At 38.6% G+C, this 20479-nt stretch overlaps 1 long non-coding RNA gene across 1 annotated transcript; it reads left to right on the forward strand.

Moving 5' to 3' along the window:
• Window positions 1-4357: 4357 nt before the first annotated feature.
• Window positions 4358-6343, forward strand: LOC135932733 (uncharacterized). Its single transcript, XR_010573609.1, has 4 exons — window positions 4358-4492; window positions 5373-5438; window positions 5561-5649; window positions 6315-6343. It is a non-coding gene; the product is annotated as an uncharacterized LOC135932733 (long non-coding RNA).
• Window positions 6344-20479: the final 14136 nt, after the last annotated feature.

The following is a 20479-nucleotide window of genomic DNA, read 5'->3' on the forward strand; positions in this document are numbered from 1 at the left end:
AGTCATACTGTCATAACTATAGAGAACCAGTCCAATAGTCACCCCCAAATTATATCACATACATAATTGATTCATTACATTGAAGATGTATTGTCATGACTTTTACCACATATAGACCTGTCATGGTTTAAACAGCTATAATAAACTTTTCTATTTTCTTGTTTATGTTTAGGGGAGCAGCTGTTTTACTGGCGCTACAAAGGCACAGACAAAACCATAAAGACAACGGTAGTCTGTGGGGCTGATGAGGCAAACACAATTTTTTCAGATTTTCATGCCAGTCCTACTGGGGCCCATTGCGGGCAAACAAAAACAAGAGAAGCCATTTCAAAGCGGTTCTACTGGCCAGGGATGTCAGTGGACATCAATAATTGGGTGGGTACTCCAAAACAAACTCTATGTAATTCGACTACAGCTAATTTATTTTAAGAGGAACACAGCAATGTTTCTGTATCTCTCATAATAAGTTATGTAAACCTTGATCATCAACTCTTGTGTTTCTTATTGAATTGCTTTTATTTTTGATTAGGTTTCCCAGTGTGCACTTTGCCAGGCAAGTGCTGCAACAATTAAAAAACCAGCGGAATACATTCCGAGTCATCGACCACAGCAAATAATCACATTTAATCACACAATGTTTTCATTGCTTAGAAACCTACTGATTATATACTTGAAAAAATTATAACAGTAGACTAGCATTCTGTGTAATTTCAGTATTATTAACTTAACTATGATTTTGTTTTTAAGGTCTCTCAGCCATTTGAACTGGTTGGGATGGACCTTATTGGAAAACTTACTGAAACCAACAATGGACATCAATTCATATGTGTTTTTATTGATTATTTTACAAAATGGCCACAAGCATACCCTTTAAAGTCAAAATCAGCCGGGGAAGTGACAAACTGTCTCATAAAATTTGTCCACCAGTTCGAAGCCCCCAAAAGGATTCTTACTGACCAAGGCAAAGAATTTGTCAATTCTGTAAGTACTTTAGTCTTTGGCAAAAATATGTGAACTCATATTTGAATAATTTTTTGAAAATGGTTAATTTTCTGGTCTTTATAAATCTGTTTTTGAGATATTAGTATGACAGCTGTTTATTTAAATTCTTATTGTAATGTGCTTATAGTCAGTGTATATAACTTTCTTTTGCAGCTCAACAAAAGGGTTTGCGGATTGTTAAAAATTAAAAGAAGCCTCTGCTCCCCCTATCACCCACAAACAAATGGGCTGGTGGAGAAAATGAATGGCACCATCCAGAGGTAAATTCTTGGAGTACATGTTATACATTTATGGGGGTTCCCTTCAACCAAAACATGAATGCATGACATTAAACTATTAAAAAATGTAAATGATCTTTCATATGAATGTCTTCTATGTGCTTTCATTGTCAGAGCCCTGTGTAAAGTCGTTGGCGACCAACCAGAAATGTGGGATGAGTATCTGGATGCTGTAATGTTTGGACTCAGAACTAAAAAACAAGTGACCACCAAATACTCACCTTATTACCTAATGTTTGGCAGAGAGGCTCGCTATCCTTCCGAAATCCCAGAAGAGTTCATGGTATGTCTTTCTGTCTGTGACAAACTACACGGAAATCCCACACAACGAAACTTTTTTTAGTTTTTGAGGCACAGGCAGATCAGTTTCAATGGATGCTATGTCACCGCCATAAAAGCACTACACCACTGAATATTTTTATGGATTGTTCAAACCCTCAATAACAGTTTTCTTCATGTCCAATCAATCCCAAGATACACTGAAGCTTTGCCAGAAATACATTGTGTCTTAAAACCTTACCAAAGACACTTAATGTAAATTTTCACTGTATTTCTCAGTTCTTTTATGTATTATCTGTGTATCTTACACAAATTATAGTAATGATAGACATGTCTTTTGATTCAAAGGTTGATGAGAGTGTGGAAGACATTGTGGGGCAGGAGGAGCTGTCGGAAGACATTCAAAAGCATCAAAAGCTGTTGGAACTGGTGAAGGACAATGTGGTCAAAGCTCAGGAAAAAACAAAGGGCAAAATAAAAATGATGACGAGAGATGTCGTCTTCAAAGTTGGTGACAAAGTTTTAAGAGCTAACATAAGAAGTCAGCAGAGGAAAGGGGGAAAACTTGAAGCAAACTTTTTAGGCCCTTACATTATTACAGCAATCCAAGGTAAAAGTGCAGATCTTCAGGATTCCAATGGGACAATCATTCCAAAAGTAAATATTGACCAACTAAAGTTAAGCAAAGACAGCATGCCAAGAGTGCCACACCGGGGTTCAAAGAAAACAGCAGCCACATTACCAACAGCACAACCAGGTCCAGCAGCACCACAAGCTGCAGCAGCACCAGCATCTGCTCTAGCTTCACAGGCTACAGCAGCACCAGTGGCGGTAGCACCACCACCACCTCCTCCTAGAGCTACACAGCCTACAGCACCAATGGCATCACTTACATCACTATCGGTTCAAACACAACATCCATCTCCAGTTCCACAAGGTATAGCAATAACGGTATCAGATCCAGAGTCAGGAGCAACAGCACAGAAAGAGAACGAACCAGCCACAAGTGCTACAGCACCAGAATATGCTACAGCTGTACAAACCGAATCCCAAACAGCAGCAGACCCAGCCTCAAAGACCATAACAGCAGACCAGGCCTCACAAACCACAACAGCAGACCCAGCCTCACAAACCACAACAGCAGACCAGGCCTCACAAACCACAACGGCAGCAGACCCAGCATCACAGACCACAACGGCAGCAGACCCAGCATCACAGACCACAACGGCAGCAGACCCATCCTCACAGACCACAGCTCCAAATGCTACAACCACACAAGCCTCAGCTCCACAGATTACAGCCCAGCAATCTACAGCACAAACCATGGAAGCAACAGTTCCACTTGTGACACCAGCCCCAGCAACAGCCACACAAGCTAGCCCTGCACCACCTCCAGCATCACCCTCTCAGAGATACACTGAACCTGTTGCAGAGAAATGTAAATAAATATAATATTTTATTATTTTTAAAAAAAGGACTTTTGTTCCTATGACAGTGTTTGTTTCAGTACTCTGTAGATCATGGCATAGCAAATTTTACACCTTTAAAAAGATTTTTTTAGGTATATTTCCTAACAGAATATTTAAATTTAACAATATGTTAATGCTTTAAAAAAAAAACCTTCATGGGGCAAAACATTATAGAAAACTTGTAAAAGGATGTAAGCCACATGTGTAAAATTACACAAATGAAAAAGTGAGTCCTTCAAAACTGTGAATCTTTCTTTTGTTGTTGTGGAACCCAGAATGTTAATGATTGATATTGTACATCTGATGTACACTAAGAGTGAAAAGTTTGGACACACCTTCATTTTAATGTTGCTTCTTAATTTCCTTGTCTATTTTGTAGATTCATTGTTGATTAGAACTCGAGGCATCAAAACTATGAATGGACACATATGGAGCACTAACCCTAACACAAATGATGTAGTAAACCAAAAAATATGAAAGAACCAAAAATATTTTTTATATCTTAGATTCTTCAAATTAGCCACCCTTTGCTTTGATCACTGCTTTGCACACTCTAGGCCTTCTGTCAGTGAGCTTCATGGGGTAGTCACATAAGATGATTGTCACTGCATGAAAAGCATGAACACACAGAAAAACACTGAATGGGAAGGTGTGTCCCTAATTTTGACTAGTAGTGTATGTTCTTCATTTTCTTCTTTTCTGAAATTGCTGTCATATATGCTGTTAGTGACATAGAATGCCCACTACAAGCAGTATATTAATGTTGTGATGATGACTGCCTGCCAGCAATAGTTCGAAAGATCAAATACTCTTTAAGAAGCTGCTTTTAACAGCCCAGAAATTGACACTCTATTTTAAAGACAATAAAACTAGTTTTGGAGGAGAAAAATAACATTTTTCCAGAAATGGTTATGTAATAGTAAAGGCCACAGGTGCAAGCCTTGAGCCTGAGTATTTTAAAACATATTCATGTAGCTTCAACTAAACATAATTTTAAAAAATTGTTGTAATAGGTGTTTCTGCTGGAAAAAAAATTTGATAGGGGGCAAGAGCATTTCTATTGCTATGTATTTAAATTCCTTTTCTTTTATTAATATGAATTTATTTAAATTTCTTTAGAGGACATTGTAAGTGTAACTTTACCCCCAAATAAAAGCAAATTTAAGTGCTCTTTTTTTTCTACAAAATACAATGTTAAACCATGTGCCCATTTTATCAGCGTCTTAAAAGTATTTACCCTGAAACACGCCTTTTGTCAGAAAACTACATAAGAAATTATGCATTTTAAATTTTGATTTACATTTAGTCCTGATGACTTGTCTCTTTTTCTCATTACTTTTTGTAGATATAATGGATGCCTGGGCTGGAAAGAGTCCTCACGTTCTACTCTCCAAAATTGGTGCTTACAAATTATTCTACTGGGATATCCAACAAATTGGTCCGGACATGGAGTTGGAAAGTGAGGTACAGTGATCTTTACTGACAACAATGCAACTATCAGTGTTTTATTGCTTGACAACAGTTAAAAAATGTTTACATTTTGTATTCGCAGTCTATTAATGCATATCTTGCGATCATGGTGAGACAATGCAATCGCCATAATTCAGCCAAAGCAGCATTCATTGATTCATTTTCAATGACTGCCATTTGGAAGAGAAAAGCTCCAAGACTCAAGGTAGGTATCTCTAGAAAGAATCTTGTGTGTATTGTTTAAGTACCTCAGATCATATCCACATCCAGATTTAGATTGGATAACAGCTTATGGAGAAAGAACGAATTGAGACTGGGGTTAGTAGATGTGGATAGTTTATTAGACTTGCCAGTTCTCTTTTGTTCTCTACTTGTCTGGTTTCCTCCTTTTTTTGTACACACTCCAATCAATGCTTGATTTGAGATTTGCAAACATTTGGGCTAATATCTCTTTTGAAATCATCAACACTGCTTCATCTCTTTAATAGGTACCTTTTTATTCTCAAGTGATTCATACGTCACTGTTAAAGAGGCTTAATAAAGCATTACACATTATTTTGCAGATGGCACAATGATCGCATTGAAAATGAGTGAAAATGAACTCCATGTCCAAAGAAAATCCTTAGAAAGAGCTTTATTAGTCTTGGAGGAAGTAATGTGCAAAACCACTTATAAAAAATATAAGATAGTCCAGCTTCTTGCACAGTTTAAAGAAATGAGGGATGAATCATGGCTGTCACAGAGTACTTTATAAGTGGATGATATATAATATATCATAAATTGCTTTAATAAAAAAGGACTCTAAACAACATGTTATTGCATTTCTTTTTTTATGTCTGAAGTTAATATTTTTATTCTTTTGTTTCAATTTAAGATCAAACCCATGGAGCATGAAGTGATTCTGGGAATTGTAAATGAACATCATCACTGGACATTAGTGGTAAACAAAATAATTGCATTTACAATATTCATCAAATCAGTTTTATAAGAAAAATGCATGGCATGCAGATAATCTTAAGTCTTGAATTATTACATGTAATTCTCTACATAATTTTACTGTAGGTCATTTACCCACAAGAAAAGAAGTCGCTGTATCTTGATCCACTCGGAGAAACTAAACAAGGTATCCAAAATTGTTTGGAATCAACAAGGTAAGGATAACTGCTCAAATTTATTTCGACCCTTTATTAAACTCTTTGTTGCTTTTGTTATTTTTGTGTTTATTATGACAATTACAAGTATGATGTCAATCAAAAAATAAATGGTACTCAGAATTAAAAAACTAGCAGCAACAGGTTTAAATTTTTGTGTTCGTCTTCTGATATTGTGGTGTTATGGGTTAATTTTGCCTTTAAAGAGAAGTCTCCCCATGTTTCAATGTTTATTTGAGGACCTGATGTCTGTATGAGATGATGTTTTTACATTAGAAAATATAGCACGGGGATATTAATGTTTAGTAGTTGCATAAAGTGTTGCGGAGGTTTAGCACTAAAACATCAGACAAATGTCTAAAATAATTTCACATAGGTTATACATGTGTGAATTTCATCTTTGCTTCTCCTCCACATCTCTTCAAAGTGTACTGTGTAAGTGATTGATTTCTATATCATGGGAGGAAACAGGAAAATAAAAGCACAAGTAATTGTCCACGAAAATGCGTTGTAGACTTTTAAAAAGTAATGATTTTAACAAAACAGTGTGGTCAGTGTTCTTAACTTGATGTTCAACAGACACTTAAGCTCTCCATACTGTTCATCTTTTTGTGTCACCAAAATTTTAAAACATGTTATTTGTTTTTATTGTACTTGTCTTTCAGGGCATTCATGCGAAAAAAAGGATGCAACGTCTCAAGATGGACTTGTGACACAGTCAAACACCCAAAACAATTGGACGCTACCTCATGTGGAGTCTTTGCATTGAAAGTACGAGTCTTAACCGTAATACATACATATATACAACAATATTGGAAATGTTGTGTTGTAATAAATGTTAATGACAGGAAAAGGAATATAAGATAATTACACAAAAAAAGAAAGAAATTGATTCACAGCAAACAAATTTCTATAAAATAACATTTACGATATTAGCCTATTTAGTCATCTTAGAATCTCTTTTTCAGTTTGCTGAAAAGATCTTGCAAAAAGAGTCAATAGACTTTCCGTCTACAAAAAAGGCCATAAACACACACAGGCTGCAAATTGCCACCACTCTCCTCCTAGAGACAGGTAACTCATTTTCCACAATTCAGTGTTCTGAAATCATGAATATTTTCATCATGATAGCTGTAGAAACAAACCATATAGTTGTTTGAATGAAGTAATAAGTGCAGTAGGTAGTATACTCTATGTGCTATTTTTTCACTTTTTAAAACAGATGACTTGACAAACATCTGTCTTTTCTGCGGCGAAGAAGAGCATGAAACTGACAACAAATGGGTAATGTCATCATGAAAGACTGCTAAATGTTATGATCAATTCCCGTAAATGAAATTTTAACATTGGGATTTATAATTATTTATTTTTTTTACAGATTCAGTGTGAGATGTGTTTGCGGTGGTTCCACCAGCTCTGCGTGAAAAGCCCACCACCAGAAGACGTGTTTATTTGTTTCGCTTGTACATAGTTGACACTAAAGGTGCACAGCTAGTGTTCTTATGGCACACATTGTTGAGAACACACATATCGACATATATATATATGTAGATGTTAAATTAAGAAGTCTAAAAAAAGAAAATGGTCTCCAAAGTTACTGTAGTTATTAGTTATACTGTGATTTATTTTGCAAATAAACTCTTTCGTGATAGCAACGCCAATGTGCATTATTGATGGGGGGGGCACACATTTTGGCAGCCGATGCCACACAGCCTGATAAATTTTGTATCCCTCCATAACTTTTGCTGTGAAGGAGAAATCCTCTCCAAAGTTACTGTACTTATTGGTTATACTGTGACTTATTTTGCAAATATACCCTTTGTGATAGCAAAGCCAATATGGATTACAGATAGGGGGGGCACACATTTTGGCAGCCGAGGCCACACAGCCTGATAAATTTTGTACCCCTCCATAACTTTTGCTGTGAAGAAGAAATCCTCTCCAAAGTTACTGTACTTATTGGTTATACTGTGACTTATTTTGCAAATATACCCTTTGTGATAGCAAAGCCAATATGGATTAAAGATAGGGGGGGCACACATTTTGGCAGCCGATGCCACACAGCCTGATAAATTTTGTATCCCTCCATAACTTTTGCTGTGAAGGAGAAATCCTCTCCAAAGTTACTATACTTATTGGTTATACTGTGACTTATTTTGCAAATATACCCTTTGTGATAGCAAAGCAAATATGGATTTAAGATAGGGGGGGCACACATTTTGGCAGCCGAGGCCACACAGCCTGATAAATTTTGTACCCCTCCATAACTTTTGCTGTGAAGAAGAAATCCTCTCCAAAGTTACTGTACTTATTGGTTATACTGTGACTTATTTTGCAAATATACCCTTTGTGATAGCAAAGCCAATATGGATTAAAGATAGGGGGGGCACACATTTTGGCAGCCGAGGCCACACAGCCTGATAAATTTTGTACCCCTCCATAACTTTTGCTGTGAAGAAGAAATCCTCTCCAAAGTTACTGTACTTATTGGTTATACTGTGACTTATTTTGCAAATATACCCTTTGTGATAGCAAAGCCAATATGGATTAAAGATAGGGGGGGCACACATTTTGGCAGCCGATGCCACACAGCCTGATAAATTTTGTATCCCTCCATAACTTTTGCTGTGAAGGAGAAATCCTCTCCAAAGTTACTGTACTTATTGGTTATACTGTGACTTATTTTGCAAATATACCCTTTGTGATAGCAAAGCCAATATGGATTACAGATGGGGGGGGCACACATTTTGGCAGCCGATGCCACACAGCCTGATAAATTTTGTATCCCTCCATAACTTTTGCTGTGAAGGAGAAATCCTCTCCAAAGTTACTGTACTTATTGGTTATACTGTGACTTATTTTGCAAATATACCCTTTGTGATAGCAAAGCAAATATGGATTTAAGATAGGGGGGGCACACATTTTGGCAGCTGAGGCCACACAGCCTGATAAATTTTGTACCCCTCCATAACTTTTGCTGTGAAGAAGAAATCCTCTCCAAAGTTACTGTACTTATTGGTTATACTGTGACTTATTTTGCAAATATACCCTTTGTGATAGCAAAGCCAATATGGATTAAAGATAGGGGGGGCACACATTTTGGCAGCCGATGCCACACAGCCTGATAAATTTTGTATCCCTCCATAACTTTTGCTGTGAAGGAGAAATCCTCTCCAAAGTTACTGTACTTATTGGTTATACTGTGACTTATTTTGCAAATATACCCTTTGTGATAGCAAAGCCAATATGGATTACAGATGGGGGGGGCACACATTTTGGCAGCCGATGCCACACAGCCTGATAAAATCTGTATCCCTCCATAACTTTTGCTGTGAAGAAACCCTCTCCAACGTTACTGTAGTTATTGGTTATACTGTGATTGATTTCGCAAATAAACTCCTTCGTGATAGCTTCGCTACAAAATGTAAACCGAGTGTAAATTCACCGGAGAGCGACGTGTTTCCATGATCGCGTCTGGTTTTACAGTATTATAGTATCAAAGTATTTTTCTAGACAAAGTATTCCCAGCAGGTTATTTCAGTGTACAGTTTAATGTAAATTGTCTTCCACACGGCACATTACAATGTCACGAAACTAATATTAAATTAATCGAGCCTGCCGTTTTCCAGCTTTTACTCTTTATTGCGTCGACTGCAGATCAGTGACAAGTAGCGTACAGAACGGAGCTGGGCAAGTGGCTCCTCCTACTTTGCGCGCTCTCGTGGATGGGGAAACAATTTTTGACGGGGGTAACTACTTTGGCACAACACCGGCATGTGGCCAACAGTAATGTTTTAATGTTCCTCATTATTAAACATTTGCACATAAATAAGTGACATAATATTCAGAACTTACTTTTGAAAGTTTACTCTTTGGCCGCTCCACTTCTTTGAAGTGTCTCCCAGTGCACTTGTTAGCATGTTTTGGTTCGTGCAACTGGTCCGTCCGGTTATTGTCTCCCCAGAAACATTTCCGTTGTCTTTTTTCCTATTTCCGTTGTGCTTTGTGTGCTTTTGCAGCATTTTTCTTTTTGCAGCGTTTTTCTTTTTGCAGCATTTTTCTTTTTGCAAATGTTTTTCTTTTTGCAGCGTTTTTCTTTTTGCAGCGTTTTTCTTTTTGCAAGTGTTTTTCTTTTTGCAGCATTTTTCTTTTTGCAGCATTTTTCTTTTTGCAAGTGTTTTTCTTTTTGCAGCATTTTTCTTTTTGCAAATGTTTTTCTTTTTGCAGCGTTTTTCTTTTTGCAGCATTTTTCTTTTTGCAAGTGTTTTTCTTTTTGCAGCATTTTTCTTTTTGCAGCATTTTTCTTTTTGCAAGTGTTTTTCTTTTTGCAGCATTTTTCTTTTTGCAGCATTTTTCTTTTTGCAAGTGTTTTTCTTTTTGCAGCGTTTTTCTTTTTGCAGCATTTTTCTTCTTGCAGCATTTTTCTTTTTGCAAGTGTTTTCTGAAGTTGCAGTCCGTTTGGCCTCTCAGGGCCACCGTATTAACCAGTGACTTTGCCTCAATACCAAACAGAAAATCCCTCTTTGATTTAGTATAGATTAATTACTGAATTACAGGAAAGAAAAATAGAATTAAATCGATTCCATGACCCCAAATTATTGATTACTAATTACAACAATAATTATAATAACAGTAATAGTAATTGCTGTAGTAATAAACTTCTCAGGTCAGATGATCAGTGTTACATTTAACCCGATCACAAAGCCCAAACACTCTAACACTCACAGTGTGCACACAGTCGTTAATTTAATCCCATCATGAAAACATAGTTAACTAAAGGATTTCTTTTGTAATCCACATTTAATTAAAGTAAAATACAGTCGTCTTATTAGGAACTGCACATGCTCAGTGTGTTCAGTGTGCTGTGGAAGTTGTCATTGGTTATCTGTATATAAAGGCAAACATCTTCCTCTAGTGCCCATAAATAAACCATGCACATTCACAGCACTAATTCAGCAAGACCGCTAAAGACTCAGTACGGTACAGAAAACTACTTCTGACTACCGACCCAGTGTCTTTCACATTAAAAGCTCATTGGGAATACATGGCTGTAAGGCTTCGATGTGAAAATTCCAGAGTAAGTTAGAACCCTACAAACATACACACTGAAAAAAAAAACCCAAAAAGCTACAACAAAATATAGACTTGATGTGTCTGATTTGTGCTTTTGTATTAATGTAGTAAAAAAGGGTCAAAGTCAGTATTTTATATCAGCTTTTAAAGGGTATAATTTGTGTGAAAAGATTTTGTTTATTATTCAAATATGCTTTGCTTGTGATTGTGTAAACTCTGAATGACGATTCACTCTGATAAACATGAAGCCTTGTCTATGCTTTCTGAAATGCCTATGAAGACAAGTTCCACTTAAGCAGACGTTTAGTACAGTATGAACAGAATGTTTAGTAAGATATGCATTTGTCAGTTAAGCAATCTATATTCTGAGAACAGGCGGAGACTGCCTCCGTCTGCTGTGTAACCTACATGCCTATATAACCTGCAATAAAGAAGAGTACTGGGGGACTCTCGTTAGAGACGTTCACCCCATGTACATGTGATTGTTTATATTGTCTCACTGTGTCTCTGTTTTACTTTGGCAGCCTTCTATTTGGGAGATTTTCCCTTAACATTTCTTGGTCCTTCGAAACCGGATGAGACAGCCTATTTAAAGCAGCTTTCACAGAAAGCACCTCACCAGGTCCCGTCGGTACGAGAAGCCCACGTTGCAACGTTTTACAAGCGGTCCGCACCGTCGGGGGCTGATCAGGTGCATCTGAAGAAACCAGCGCCAAGGTAGGACAGACCACTTTGAGATAATAAAGGTTTGTGCAAAAACGAAAACGAAACTTAAGACTCGTCCAAGACAGACTGGAGGCATTAAGCTCGTCCTGAGGACTGGTAGTCAGCTCGCCCGCAGAGGGCTGGAAGCAGTAAAAGACTCGTCCAAGACAGACTGGAAGCATTAAGCTCGTCCTGAGGACTGGTAGTCAGCTCGCCCGCAGAGGGTTGGAAGCAGTAAAATAAATATTGAGCTCGCCTAAGAAAGGCTGGAAGTCAGAGACTCGCCTGTAAGACGGAATTGGTAGTCCTGCGTGGACTCATTCCGCAGTTTAAAAAGGCTGGAAGTCAGGGACTCGCCTGTAAGACGGAATTGGTAGTCCTGCGTGGACTCATTCCGCAGTTTAAAAGGCTGGAAGCACTACGCTCGCTTTAAGGAAGCTGGTAGCGTGAATGCGCGTTGAAACTGTCTGTCTTTTATTGTTTTTTTGGTGGAATAAGTTGATTTCTACAGCACAATAAGGAGGCTGAACTATTCCACTGATTTGTTTACTGTCGGTTGCTGAAGTACTGGTGAATCGAGAAGAAGGTCGTGTTTTATCACATAAAGCTGACACCGCTTTTGAGAATAGCTCAAAAGTAGAAGGGCGTGTCAGCCACCTCTCTCTGTTCTCGTGCCAGTGAAAGCGCCGCAAGTGTGTGTGTGTATTACTAAGCGCTAAATACATAAAGAACTATCGAATAAAATAAATCAATATTAAATATGGGGAATAAATCTACAAAACCCGAATTGACTGCAGATGAACAATGGTTAGAGAAAAAATGCCCTGGTGCAGGAAAGATAAGCGCAAATAGGTGGAGAAATCCCAAAAAAACAAACTGCACCGCCTGGGAGGGGAACTGTAGCCCTGGCCAAATACAGCAATTAAGCAAATGCCTACACGCAGAGATAGAAAAGACTAGTGGTAAAAAGAAAGTCCTGCTCACAACACCCACAGCATGCAGGATTGCTGAACGACCCTCGTGGATTCATCAAAGCCACACAAAGAAGGTTGAACCAATCCAAGACCCACCAACATCTCCTTAAAGTGAGTGATAAGTTTAGACTCTGGTCCTCCCCAACCTCTAGTGTTCGCTCGGTGGGGGGTAGGGTGATCAGTGGCAACACTCGTGATCCCACTCCTCTGGCTGAGGTCTACTCATTAGAGGCTACGGGTGTGTCTGGTGGTCGAGAAGAGGAGAACACTCACAGGAATGGAGATGCTAGACAAAGAACCCAAGGTTCCACTGAGGGAGAAAGGAGAGATGGACATAGACGACGTCAATATTGGACAACAGGATGCCAGCTGACAACAGTCACAACCCTGTGCTTCATGTTTGTGTTCTCAGTGTTCCTGACAATAGCCATCCCACTAAACTCATTCCACATTGGAGGCTATCAAGGTGACAAGTGGAACGAATATGACTGGTACCTGTCAAGCACGGACTGGGACCAAGGCTGGGACACTGTCTTCACCTATACTGGCAACGACTGGACACCCTACAGTGAGTACTGGCTGTGTGGACAACGTGCCTACTTCATACTGCCACCCGGATGGACGGGCACCTGTGCCCCAATCTTCATTTCAGACCACACCTTCAGGATGTCAGCTGTAAATATCTCTCAGACTACAAGACGACGACGAGACGTCTCCGCAGTGCAACCACATGACCCCATCTATGGCAGTGATGTGCCAGAGGAATTTAAGCTTTGGACCACCGGACAAAAGGTCCTCCACTCACTGTTTCCATGGGTGGGCACCGGAAAGAACATGTTAAGGATTGAAACTTTGGATTACCGCTTTGGACTGTTCCTGAATGCCTCGTGCAAAATCAACAATCAACAAAACGAAGATGATGATAAATCCCCCTGACACTGAAATACTGTGATACACCAATGTATGACGTGCTGATTAAAAATGCGCTGCAAGAAATCATGCACAGATAATAAACCAATGGTTTTTTAACTAGTGTGAAAGTTAAACAACAGGAGGGAAATGTGAAAAGATTTTGTTTATTATTCAAATATGCTTTGCTTGTGATTGTGTAAACTCTGAATGACGATTCACTCTGATAAACATGAAGCCTTGTCTATGCTTTCTGAAATGCCTATGAAGACAAGTTCCACTTAAGCAGACGTTTAGTACAGTATGAACAGAATGTTTAGTAAGATATGCATTTGTCAGTTAAGCAATCTATATTCTGAGAACAGGCGGAGACTGCCTCCGTCTGCTGTGTAACCTACATGCCTATATAACCTGCAATAAAGAAGAGTACTGGGGGACTCTCGTTAGAGACGTTCACCCCATGTACATGTGATTGTTTATATTGTCTCACTGTGTCTCTGTTTTACTTTGGCAGCCTTCTATTTGGGAGATTTTCCCTTAACAATTTGTTTTGTTTGTTTTTTATTTCAGGGACAAAGGGACATATTTTAGACTGAAATGTTTACTCAACAGCTTTAAGATGATAAAAGATCTACAGAAGAAAATCTTAGACTGCTTTTTTTCATCATCAGTGAGGCAGTTTGTTTTTTACCTGGTGTTGCCTGCAGCAGCATTCAGTTGGCGGGTTGTGGGAACTGAATCATTGGATTTCCAGTAACATTAGACATAAACAAACATGATCATCTGTTCCAAACACCTTTAAATTTCACCTCTACAGAAGATGAAGTTGGCATGAATCTGAGAAACAATGAAGTTGAACTCAACAAAATTTAAAGTTTTTTTAGATTAGTTTTATTTAGTTTGTAGTTTTGTTTTTTGTCACCTTTTCAGGCTTAATTTGGTATGAAATTCACATATTTAAACTTCTGAGATCACAAACTCATGAAACGTTTCTAAATTTAAACAACACTTCTTTCAAATTATATGAAAAGGTGGACAACAAACTACAAATTGATTTTCAGTCAAATCTTCTCTGATGTCCGATTGGACATCGGACTCCTGCATGAAGTACAGGCGCTGGTTTTCCAGTGTGTGCGTCTGATGGCCCAAAGCTGACTCAGAGCCGTAACACCATCAATGGCTGCAGTATGGAACAGATGTGGGTGTGTCCTCATCTCCCAGAGGAGTCCAAATCGTCATCAAACAGCCCTACAGACACAAAAACATGTGAAAATATAAACAACCAGACTATCAGCAGTGATTTAACTACTTTAAGACCTCTGTGAAAATCATTTACAGTATATATCACAGAATTTAAGGCCTTTATAATCACAGAGCATACAGAGAAAAGTACTAAACTGAATCAATTTCAGCTTTCATTTTTCATGATGTATATTGTATTAATAATTAAACTTCATTATCTGTATCTTTACCACACATTTGCCACACAGGTGTAGATACTATAGGTTCAGTGAATGCTTAAATTGCACTGATTAGAATATACTGGACATTCAAAGCTAAGATTCAGCGCACTGTGTTAGAGGCTGGGATTTGATGAATTCATCATATATACAACCTTTGATCATCATTTATATCCAGTTGAGAATGAATCTGTGCTCTCACATATTAAATGAACTGAAATCAGTAGTGTGATCTCCAGTCTTTATATGTTGAATGAGAGAACTGACAGCTGTTATTTTAATCAGCCTGTCTCAGTTGTTTTAACTCTAAGTACCATAGAGTAATGTGGTAACATCTGGACTGACGAGTTTACTGTCAGCATTGTAATCGCTAGTTTAAAGACTGTAGGTTGCAGCCATTGCTCTAACACTGTATAAATGTAACAGGCCTCAGTGCTGGTTCTAACAGTCTGAGCTGCTTCCAGCTTTATTTGTGAAGAGCACAGCAGTTTACAAAACACGTAGCGAGCTCGTACAGCTGCGACGTAAAATTTTCATAAGCTAAAATGACCTTAAAATAACGGGACTACGTGCGGTGATGCTAGCGTTAGCCATGTTAGCGCGTTAACTTCAACAGGTGGTCAGTCAGAGGTTAGCTCTCCGTTTCGCTGCAGGGTCCCTTCATTCTTCACATATCCGTGTCGAGCCGAGTGTAAATCCCGACGCTGAACGGCCTTTGTACAAGCACACAGGCTTCTTAGCAGGGCGAAACTATGAGCTAGAAAAATCCAGGCAGACAGCCTGTGTCTGTCTGACCAACCAATCAGAGAGCTCCTTACATCCCACGGTGTGGCTAATTTGAATAGCCTCAAGGAAGTTGTTAATCGAAGAGCTAATCCAGGAGCTAATCCAGCAGCTAATCCCAGAGCGAACAAGAAAGGGAAATGGATTTTGAAATGCAGTTTATTAAAGTGCAATTGGAAAAAGGAATTTGAAATGCAGTTTATTAAATTGGAATTCAAAAATGAATTTACAAATGCAGAATTTATTCTACAATTCATTATTTAAGCACAGAAATTTTCATTTCGATGCGCGTGGCTCTTGTGGTCCTCCATAGATATTAGTGTTCGTTAAATACATTTAAAAAAAACACAACTGCAGCTGTTGATTCCATTTATACCTGTGCATGATGCAAATATATTTTTATATTTTTAACATGTTGCATTTTAATATTTCTGGATGGTATTGTCTTTGCCTCCAGTAACACTGTGAGAAATCTTGGAGTCATGTTTGACCAGGATACGTCCTTCAATATCATAACATTTTAAACCAATATGTAGAGCTGCTTCTGTCATTTGATTGGTAGCTGCAAAATTACAAAAATGAATTTTTAAAATGATTCTGAGCTCAAATTAAGATTAGACTAAGTTAATGTTGGATCAGGTGACCCTGAATCCTGCCTCAGTAGGACAACAGGGCTTGGCTGCTGGGGGATTCCCGTGGTTCTTTTAGTTTCTTTTTCAGTCACTTTTCACTTCCCCTGTGTTTACACACTCCTACAGTAAGTGTGACAAACACAGATTCTAGATCTGAACATCTGTCTCAGCTGTGGGAAAAATATGACAACCAATAAAATTCTAAAAGGGAGGAAACAGCAGTTGTGTCATGGTTCTGGGTCGGCTCGACCCAGCATTTTGAGTTTATTATGTTTTGGTTTATTTTTGAATGATTTTGAATCCTTTTGTTACTCTTGTGCTTTGCTGAATATTATTATTATTATTGGAATTCTATGTGTCTGTTTATTCATGTTTTAGGAATTGTCCTTCGGCTGTGTCTGCATAGTATAGTTCAAGTTCAAGCTCCATGTGTCATTTTCTGTCTGTCTCTCAGTGTCGAGTCTGCGTCTTTGTGTAGTGATTTCTTGCTTCCTGTTTTATTGTGAAGGTCCGCATCTCATGTGAATGTGTTCAGTTTTACCTCTTGTCTCATTTCGTTAATTACTCCCAGCTGTGTCCCCCACCTGTGTGTAATCTCCCTGTGTTTCTCTTGTGTATTTAAGTCGTGTCTTCTGTCATTGTAGTTGCTGGTCCGTCTGTGTATCCACCGTGCTCCTTCTGTGTATTCTCCCTGCTGTCCGTCGTCATTCTCCGCTGCTCATCCTCCTTCATGTTCATGTCCTGGTTTGTGTTCACTAGTTTAGTTGCTCTCAGTTTAGATAGCCTTCTGTTCCGTTTGCCCTTTGTCTATTTTTATTTTGTGTTCAATAAACCACCTCACCTTCACGAGTGCCTGCGACTGGATCCTCCTTTAATTTTTCCACACGGCTCACTCTACTCGCCGTGACAAGTTGTCCTCTACCCACCAGTCTATTAGTAGGCCGGCAATCACCCCAGCCTCAGCAAGCCAAGTCTCCCTTTAGGCTGTAGCCCAGCCTGCACAGACAGACAAAACATCACCTCCGTAGCATCTTCATAGTTCACAGAAACTGGTTAATCATTCATTATCTAAGCCATCTTGTGTCTGGCCATATGTCACATCTGCAGTGTTTACAGTGTGGGCTGTAAATAGAGCAGACTATGACTGTTATCTGTCCCCAGACAGTTGGGCACATTGCTGCCCACATCACCACCCCCACCACCCAGCCCTAGGCCTTGTGCTGTTGAAAGTTTCTTCCTGTTTAAGGGACTTTTTCCTTAACGTGATTACCCTTAACGAGATGCTGTGAGACGTGCGGCTTTCTCTCTAACGGTTTACCTTGCAGTATAAAACACCTTGAAGGAGTTGTGATTTGCTGCTGTATGATACATCTGAATTTAAATGATCACAAAGCAAACAGGATAATCAAAGTGAAGCTTATCAGTCCCAGCATGTTCTTTCATGAAATCTAACTTCCCCTCAGGGACTTCTGAGAAACTGACTCATCCATAAACTTGGATCTCAGTCATGTAAAGACTTGTTTTCTTTACTGTGGAATAAATTCCAGCTGCAGCTCTCACTCTGATCGCAGCTGCTCCATCAGATTTGAAGGACCAAGGAAGACAGAGCAGGGAATGTTCTGACTATTTGATTTCAACGCAGGACTCAAATCTTAAACAATCTTAAAGTGTCTCAGTGCAGATTATTAGTCTGATTAATCTCTCAATATAATCTGATAAATTCATCTAAAGTACTTTACAATGCTTTAGTCTTTTCCTCACTTGGTGAACATGGATGGAAAGATGATGAGTTGAAGGAAAAGTTTCTACAGTGTTCTTTCATGCAGGTTATGCAAACATGTATGAATATCTATAACATTATTACCAAGGTTAAAAACTACACAGTCATATTTCTCATCCTGTTGATCCACTTCATCCAAACTGGGTTAGACTCTTACAAACATTCACTTTAAAAACATTTTAATACATCTCTTTATCTTACCAAAGTCAACGTTGCAAAGTTCTTTAGAGAGGAAACAACTTTACATGAAGGTCTTAATAAAGTAGAGTAACATGTGAACACGTTTCCATCCAGACAGTGAGTGAAGGGGGGTCTTCACCCATCACTCCAACTGCATGTCACTGGTAGTGATGTGCGATACCACTGATTTCCTTTCCGATCCGATACCAAGTAAAATTCAGGATGGTATCGACGATACTGAACCGATACCGATACTTTGTACAACAACTTATTTTATTTATTGTATCTTTTATTCTATCTCAAATTATAGCATCATAACGATTACAGGACATCAGATTACTTGTTCTTATTACTTAACAATGCAGAATTCATCATATAGAAATAACAAAGTAAAGTTGTGCGCTATTTGAGCATGCTGCCTGCCTGCAGCACTAAAGGACTCCGTGAGAGACGTCTGTCTCGCCCTAGCAGCACCTGTCCCTCTCCTCCTCTTCAGTTCGCCTCAACATACGCTTGTCATATTCTGTGATATGATTTACTCTGAGGTGTTTGACGAGGTTAGTGGTGTTGCCACAACTCCTCACTTTCTGGCCACAAGTATTGCAAACTGTGTCTCGGCTGTCTGTGAAGGTAAAATACGCCCACACAGGACTCCATTTATGCTCAGCCATTGTTGTGAGTGCACACACCAAGGGCTGCAACACATTTATACAACCGTATTTCGCACATGACTATGAAAGGCGGAAGAGGAAATAATTCTTTCCAATGTTGACAATCCGAATGATATAGTTTTCTTTCCACTGTGTTCCTGTTAATGATAAACTACAAATTTACCCTAAATTACTAAAATATCAATATTTTAATATGAGAATCGATTCTAGAACGTAAATGACTGTTATCGGAGGAATCGATATTTCAATATCGATCTGCACACCACTAGTCACTGGCAGTGGATGAATGCTGATTGTTTGACAAGTGGTCTGGATCAAGATAAGGAAGTAACAGTGGATTCAATGGAACAGAAAAACCGCAATAATTTTAAAAAATTTAAAGGACAGAAAGTGGAGCAGTGGGGAATTTGAATTTATTTTAACTCTCAGTTTCACTTCAGCGCTTTTGTGTTACTTCATTCTCAGACTGCAGGCTTACTTGTGTTTCCCAGAGTATTTTAAAGTTTATTTGGAGACTGTCATCAAAACGCTTACTCATGGGGGCGCTGATTGTTGGATTTTTTCTGCATTATTGTAAAGTAATTACTTTAAAATATAAAGCACTTTGGTCCAACTGCTGTGATTTGATTCTATATAAATAGAACTGAATAAAATTGAATTTATTCAAAACCAATTGATTTTTGAATTGGTTTTACCATTTACTCCTCCAACTACACATGCATCCACGCAGGCAGCATCTTTCAAGTGGATTTCAAAAAAATAAAGTGGCATTTACGGCTCACGAATGTGTAAAATAGTAAATAATAAAAAATGCATCAGAGAGCAACTTGGGCTTAATATCTTGTCCAAAGGTTATTTGGCATGTAGACTGGGGTTGAACCACCAACCTCTATCGGTAAGTGACCTGCAGTACCTCCTGAGGATACGTCCACACTAACCCGGATGATTTTGAAAATGCCGTTTTCGTCTGAAAAATCTCCGTGTCCACACTATCGTTTTCAGTCGTTTTCACAGAGTTGTGCGTCCACAAAACTCTTACCTTCCATGCATGAAATGTAAGAAGATTCGACCTGCCTCATTTCTGTCTGCTGTTTATTTACTTTCCAGCTCTCTGAAACCTTGCGGCAAAAGGTCGAGGAAAAGCACCGAGTTTTTTTAAATGTACCTACAATGAGGTGGAGTTGTTGCTGCGAGTAACACAAAAGTACAAAGTTGCAAAAGCGAGTGAGAGTTAAATAATTTGAAGAAAAGCTATCTGGAGCATGTACAAACTGACATTAATTTTTAATAGGGCTGTCAAAGTTGAGAGCAAACAAAACAACTGCTGTATAATGCCCTCCGCTATCTTAGTTTAATAGGTCGCATGACTGCATCATATGACTAAAATGTGTCATCGTTTTCAAAAATGCTCTGTGTTTGCTGTCCACACTGTGATGCGAAAACTGCATTTTCAAATGTATCCGCTTTGGAGAGCATTTTCAAAACGCTGTGTTTTCCTTGAACGAAAATGCCGTCTTGAGTTGTTAAAAGACAGACTTAACATATTTGTAGGGAAGCTGAGGGTACTGGAGCACTGCTTGGTGAATAGTACATGAGCACCAAGACAAATAAGAACCTGTTACCTTTCCTTGTGTTTGTCTGGCATTTTCCAGCCATCCATTTA

The sequence above is a fragment of the Pelmatolapia mariae genome, linkage group LG3_W (assembly GCF_036321145.2).
Source record: "Pelmatolapia mariae isolate MD_Pm_ZW linkage group LG3_W, Pm_UMD_F_2, whole genome shotgun sequence".
Classification (NCBI taxonomy): domain Eukaryota; kingdom Metazoa; phylum Chordata; class Actinopteri; order Cichliformes; family Cichlidae; genus Pelmatolapia; species Pelmatolapia mariae.